Source organism: Engraulis encrasicolus, chromosome 16 (assembly GCF_034702125.1).
Source record: "Engraulis encrasicolus isolate BLACKSEA-1 chromosome 16, IST_EnEncr_1.0, whole genome shotgun sequence".
Taxonomy (NCBI): Eukaryota; Metazoa; Chordata; class Actinopteri; order Clupeiformes; family Engraulidae; genus Engraulis; species Engraulis encrasicolus.
In genome coordinates this window covers 8,012,833-8,019,909 of record NC_085872.1, presented here as the reverse complement: position 1 = coordinate 8,019,909, position 7,077 = coordinate 8,012,833, and positions in this window count along the sequence as shown.

The following is a 7,077-nucleotide window of genomic DNA, read 5'->3' as shown; positions in this document are numbered from 1 at the left end:
TATTTAAGAGATCATTACTTTGTCTGGTAGTGATTGGTGGAACATAGGCCTTCTCTAACTTATGGCCAGAAAAGTCATTTTCAAAATATAAATAGTAATTGTCTCAGGTACTGAGCCTTAGCCCTCATCACTTGAGGTATTCTGTTGCTGTCTGGTAAATCATCCATGGGTATCGATTAGGCCAGTGGTTCCCAACCTTTCCCAACATGGCCCACTCGGAATTTTTAAAAATGTTCTGGGCCCACCTCTGACCCAGTTAACAATACAACTCCAAACAGTCAACAGCAACACACACACAAATATTGCTTTGATTTTTTTAAAATGATTTCAAGGCTCACTTTTCAGAATCATTGGATCACTTCACAGTTTCAGTCATTGTATTATGCAGTGCAGGTATAAAACTGCTTATTACGCCTATACAAATATTAATTGGACATATGTAATTTGTTCTGGGGCCACATGGGCTGAGTAGAGTAAAGTGGCAGAACTTCAATCGAATGGCTTCAGGTCGAATTTTAGCTTCATTCTGCCTGGCCCCTCTTCAATTGCTGAAGTGTTCTTTTTGCCTGACAAGCCCTGTGACTGTCACTGGTGGCAATGTGAAAGGAGCTTCACTTTACGTAGAGTATGGCATACCAGCAATCCCAAGTGCAAAGAGAGAATTGTTCTTTGCAATGTGGTAGGTGGAGAGAAGTGGAGGATGCATCGTCATTCTGTAACTGAGGATCCCTGTAAGTGCAGTTACTAAGGGAGTGTACCCGTTCTCTCTCGGATAGACAGAAATACACAGTCTACAAAATACAGTACACGGTGTAATTGGGAAAATGTGGGGGAAAGCATGCTAGGCCTAGGCCTACTACTACATTTTCACCTGATGAGATCTGACCACCACAGCTGGACAAAGTAGAAATGGTCTTGCTTGACCTCATCAAAACAATATTGTTCCAAACATCCACAAGATAGACTTGAGCAAAAAAAAAAAATAAAAAAAAAAATATATATATATATATATCAATATCATTGTCCCCCCCCCCACCCCTGCTGTTTATAAGGTCATGTTATACAGTAAAGGGAGTCATGGCAGTGAGAGAGTTTAACAGAGCAGGAGAGACCACGCAGGAAGGTGAAGTCGGGGGACGGAGTTCAAATGAATAAAATACAAGAAGAACATGTGCTGTGTGTTTGAACAGTGGACCAGCAATAAATAAATAAGGGACCAGTGTAGCTGGCTGCTACCGCTGACTTGACGGGTGGCTGTGCTCGAAGTTATTATTGCTTAGGTGCGAGAACAATAAAAGAAAAAGCTTTCAGTTAGTCAGATAGAACACATAGACTAATGGGGGGGGGGGGGTGTTGGTATTTAACATTAACTTAGATGGATGTGTGGAAATTATAAATGAGCTATATATGGTGCCCCGACTGTGTTTGCGTAAATGATTTGAAATGCTGAATTTATGATAGACATACCTCTGGTTTTAAACCGCATATGTAAGTGTACATTTACCATTTAGTATAGATGAATTTCGGTTTGGTTTTTGGAGAGTTTTCATTATGATGCATTATTGTAATATGAGCAATTCAAACCGTACCAATCGCCATGTGATGTCTCATGTCAATGTGAGGCCAACAGATGGCAGTGTTGTTTTGGTGTCATCCACTGGACGCACACACACCACAGTGGAGTTAGTACAAGCTGGAGCAGTCAAATAAATAACTGATATCCAGCTAATGAGTACGTCAATCCAGGCAGGAACTAATTAGCATTGATCCCCATACGCATGTGTATGGATTATTAACATAAACAACATGTGTACAGCTGCAGGCGTAATCATTTGTACAGCCTAAAAATGCTGTTGTCATGTAGTAAAATTTCTGACTGACTTCTATGCCCTACTTCCCCTAGTCCAGGGGTGGGGAACCTATGTCTCGAGGGCCGTTTGCGGCCCTTGAGACTGTTTTATCCGGCCCCGATATTATTTTAATGTTATGCAGATTCGCATGAAAAATATGACATATTTTGTAAAGGAATCTTAGAAAATACATTTGCAATACAATGAAGTTATACTCAGGAGACCTAAAGAATGTGGGGACTGTTTTAAAGGTGTCAGCCTTCAATATTGGCCTAAAGTGCAAGGGGAAATCCTGGTTTGTGTTCATAGTACAGCCCTCGGAGGACTTTTACGGCCCTCGGATGAATTTGAAGTGGCCCCTTGAATGAAAAAGGTTCCCCACCCCTGCCCTAGTCTCTTTGAAGTCAAAAAGTATGTTCCTGAGTTGTTCTTTTCATCTTTGTAATATCAACACATGTTCTCTCAAAATGTTTATCATCTTCTTATGGGTTGTTTATAAATATGCTAATGTGGTCCATCTTGTCCCCCCTTGTCCCCCCCTTCAGTCTTAACTATGCCAACAGTGTGTGCAGCCATGGGCTCTGGGAAGGGAAAGTGTGATGCATGTGATAATGAATGATGAATGTGGGCCCCTTCAGTGCGTTGTGCAGATGTAAGCAAAGGGTAATGTTTTGTGAAATTACAGCACCAACCATCGACCAAATTTCATGAAAATTGACATGCTTCCAATTTCATGCCATTCTTACCTTGTAGATGCGAGGGAACCAAGAGAGTTTATTCATTTTTCACGGGATGCCATTATGATTCAAGTGGCGGATTATGGACTGAGTTTATGCACTATTGATGTAATATGTCTATTGTATGTCTACTTACATGTACTATTCCACTTGTCAGGATGTGTCTTGAACCAACACAAACAACACACAAAATTATTCATGTGTGGCCTATACACGTCTTATCTGGAACATACTGTACTGCCCTACAAAGGCAAAGTGCAGTAACTAGGCCTACTGTTATGTGTATATAGTCAAAATTGAGTTTAGACTGAAAATGGTCTTCATAACACCTCCAGTATCTTCTGATAGTACTTCTAAGGACGGGCATTGGAAATTAGCCTATGGCTACAAATATACGTATCTGTTAGGTTGTTGTACAGCCTACATGATTTGTATTTGTCCCTACTCAAATAAACCATAACTGAGCTGAACTTATGGCTCAATGAGTGCCATTTTAGAGATATTTGTATGTTGAATTTTCAGTAACTACAATATCTAACCTAATACCAATACTTTGAAGGCCTTTTTTTGAGTCTCAATGTTGGCATAGCTACTGCACTTTGCCTTTGTAGAGCAGTGTAAACGTCCCCCTTCCTCATGTTCCTCATAAACTGTAAGGTGGAAACACATCCCATGTACTGAACATTAAACATATGAGTACTTGGCTTGCACATGTGGAACATATTAAGTGGACCATTTCCTTTTTCCACATGCCGATTTGTATAACCATGTCTCTTTATACATACATGATGTATCTTTTCTTCCTATGGGCTGTCAACCAGTCAGTCAACCAATGTTTAACACATTACTGGTTTCATTATTAGCCAAAGGTAGCTGTTTCTGTCCTGGTACAACAACACCGGTTGCCATGTACTTCTGACATTCAGCCAGTCATCCTCTAATCCCTAATTACAGTATTTGCATGTAGTTGCATGTCCTCCTCAGTTTCCCATCTCAATGTCCCCCGACGCCTGTCGCGCCCTGCCCTCAATGCTGCTGGGAATTGTGTGTGATAAGCAATGGGGCTTTTTTTTTTTGCACCACTTACTGTACATTACAGTATCAGGGCACCCCATCAGCATGCTGCTTCAGCCGGAGGGCTTAAGCTCCTCTCGTTATTTTATCAGTGCATGGAGGCTTTCATATATTTGTGCATTCTGCTAATCTGCGATTAACTGAGGAAAATGGATAACGACCCAGGCAGGCAAAGTGACTTTATCAAGTTAAAAGACAAAAGGCAGTATGGCATCGTGACAATAAACATGCACGGCAGCCCAGTTTCTTGGCAGTGATTAAAACGACACTTTATTTATATTTTAATGTAGGCTACAGCAGGCCGACTGATTGTTTTTTTTGTGCAGTCTGTCTATTAAAACATCATCATTAAAAGATAAAGAGTGGCATAGTGAAAGAGCTATTCTTAGCCCCTACCCATTAGCCATCTGGGTTGCGAGTGGAGATTTAATTTCATGTTAGTTGTAGTCAGTTATGTCAATGTTTAAAGTAACTGCGTTGTACGAGATAAGGAGTGTGAACAGGGCCATATTTATCATTGTCACGAATTTATCATATATCATATCTCGATTTTCATCATAGATAAATTTTACATCACTGGAAAAAATACAGAGGACATGACCTCTGTCCTCAATGGCAGTTACGGCCATGGGTGTGACTGTACCCCTTTTGTCTGCCCCTGTGAGATAGGCCTGCCTGCTGCTTTCCTGTGAGGGCATCAGGTGTCATATTTATAGGGCCATGGGCCGGCGTCCCAGTGGCCATGGATATCCGGGTTGATAAATATGGCATGTCTTTTTGTGCTCTACTCTTTCAGACCAGCCAAGGAGGCCATAAATCAATCTGGAACTGACTGCTGTGCTGCTCTCTCCTCCTTCCTCTCTCAGCACCCCCACCCTCACCCCCAACTCCCATTTATTTTCTATTCTTCAGTGTGCTGTGCTTCTATCTCTCACTCACACTTCTAAAGCCATAAAACCTAAATGTATCAGTCATTCTAAACCACACTTGATTTAATGTGCGGTTCTTTGCCCTTGGCCCAGGGCCGGTTTTAAGCATAGGCTGGCTAGGCGGTCGCCTAGGGCGCAATGTGAAGAAGGAGCGCCGAAATGGCGCTCTCCGATGCGTAATTTTGCGATGTGGAGGTTTTTTTATGAAGTCGCAATCAACAAAGCGTGGCGAAAGCGCTCCTCAGCCAATAGTAATATCGCTTTCTACTGTCTCTGGGAAGTCTGTGAACCAATAAACAGACAGTCCTGAGAAAGGGGGCGGGACGAGTGACAGCGTGCGATCTATTTTGAATTTGGAGACTCATTCGAGAGACAGAGGGCAAGCGCGAACAGCAATGCTGCTCTGCTGGGTGGAGAATTGTTATGTTCTCATTAAACCAGTCATTGCATGATGCAGGAGTTGCAGAGGGTGTTTTGGAATATATGATTTAATCAGCAACCGTTTGTGATAATGTAAAGCCTAATAGTTATGAGGCTACTGTTTGGAATTAGAGGGAAAAAGAGCTTTGCTTTTGATCTGAGAAATCGCTAGTTAGCATGCTAACATTAGCCAAGTATGTCAAGCAATGAAATCCAGTAAAGTAGCTGTTAGTAGCCTACTCACTAACACCCACCTGACATCATAATACTTGCTTAGGTTGACAAGCAATGTAAAGTAAGACTGGTGCCATGTTTAAAACAAGTTTAGCTGCCATATCTCCTTCCATCCACTTGAATGAATTACCTGCTTGTTGTAAGCTTAAAAAAAACATTGTTTCCAGACCAGAATGACATATAGGCCTACATTAATCATGTAACAGAACCATGCACAGCATGTTTTCATGCTGAGTGATGTAGTATTGCAGACAAGTGAGGCTATTTACTATATTTTGTATATTATGAAATTCAAAAGCGTGACAGCTTTTCTCCCTTTCTCTCACCCTGTCCCTCCAGTTCAAACACATAGATAGCCCCCTTCTCATTCTCCTACTCACAAATGCACCACTATTTCCAGTACAGAAATGAAATTGGTTTGGAATCATAGACAGCACAAATGTGTAGCTTATTAAATTTGTTATGCTGCCATGCTTTCTGATGCTGTAGGTAGTGTGGATAGGCTATCAATGCAGACCTCCTTGGTAGGCCTATTGTCTACACATGCATTTGACATGCAAATGTACTGTACCACTCTCCTGGCATTTCAATTCCATTTTACAATTCAAACACATTGATAACCTCCCTCTCATCTGGGGTTGGGGGCACCACCACCATCACATCCAACACACCACACAGTGAAGGTACTTTCATGCGACTCAATCTGATGTGTTGGTCGGCTGTCCAAAAGAACCAGAAATCCATTTGATGCAAAACAGTTATTGTTCTTGATGCTATTTAGTTAAGCTTACTACCGGTATTACTCTTGTGTTCTGTAAGGTATAAAAAAGAGGGGGGGGCGCCAGAACTCAAACTCGCCTAGGGCGCCAAATAAGCCAGAACCGGCCCTGCCTTGGCCTTTGAACAAGTTTGAGGGAGACACCTTTGAGTAGGCCTACCTTTAAAAGATAATCTCTCTTGCAGTGTGTTACAACATGATACAGCATGATTCTCCATCCTTTTTCCAAAACAAGAGAGAAAAAAAAGGTAATACGGCAATTCATTCATATTCATGGCATGGGGCATGGCATGTGTCTTTATCTCCTTGACAACAGTCGCTAAGCAACTATCACTTGTCATAGTCATCACCGCCTGCTTCCTCTTGTCTGAGAGTTCACTGATCTATCCAGGTCTTGTTCAGCAGCTGTGGCACTGTGAAAAAACTTTGATTGTAATCAAGATGTTGTTGTCGTTATTTTTTTCCCCTTACTACGAGTCTAAGGCCTGTTCAAAATTTCAAGCACTGTACACTACCTTGGTGATTCTGAAGAAGGCAATAGCCTGTATTTGATATTCTTGATATTGATGTGATCAAGTAATCAATGACAAAACGAAGAAATGGTTAGTCAATGATTGTGTATTTCTGTACATTTTGTCTGAGATATGCATTGTAAGACATTTGAATCTCGGAGAGAAGTATGAACAAACAAAAGAAAGAAAAAAACACACATTTATTCTTCAAAGACAGATTAATGACCATTTAGTGACAGTGACCAATGAGTGAGCACATGTGAAATAATGCTGCCGTGTTGACGTTACAAGAACGTTTCCAGAACGCTTCCAGAAGGCTTCCAGAACGTTTCCAGAACGCTCCATATTTGCATAAGCTTGTGTGGCCAGCCCTCACAGCAATGCTCTGTATGGTGATATTTACAATGTGGTTTGACAGGATTAACCTAAAAACAAACTAAACAAACAACAACAGCAAAACAAAACAAAACAAACCTAGGAGTTGGAGCTCTGAAATTACAAACACTATTTCTATTGGGGCTGAACACACTCGAGTCTTAGTCT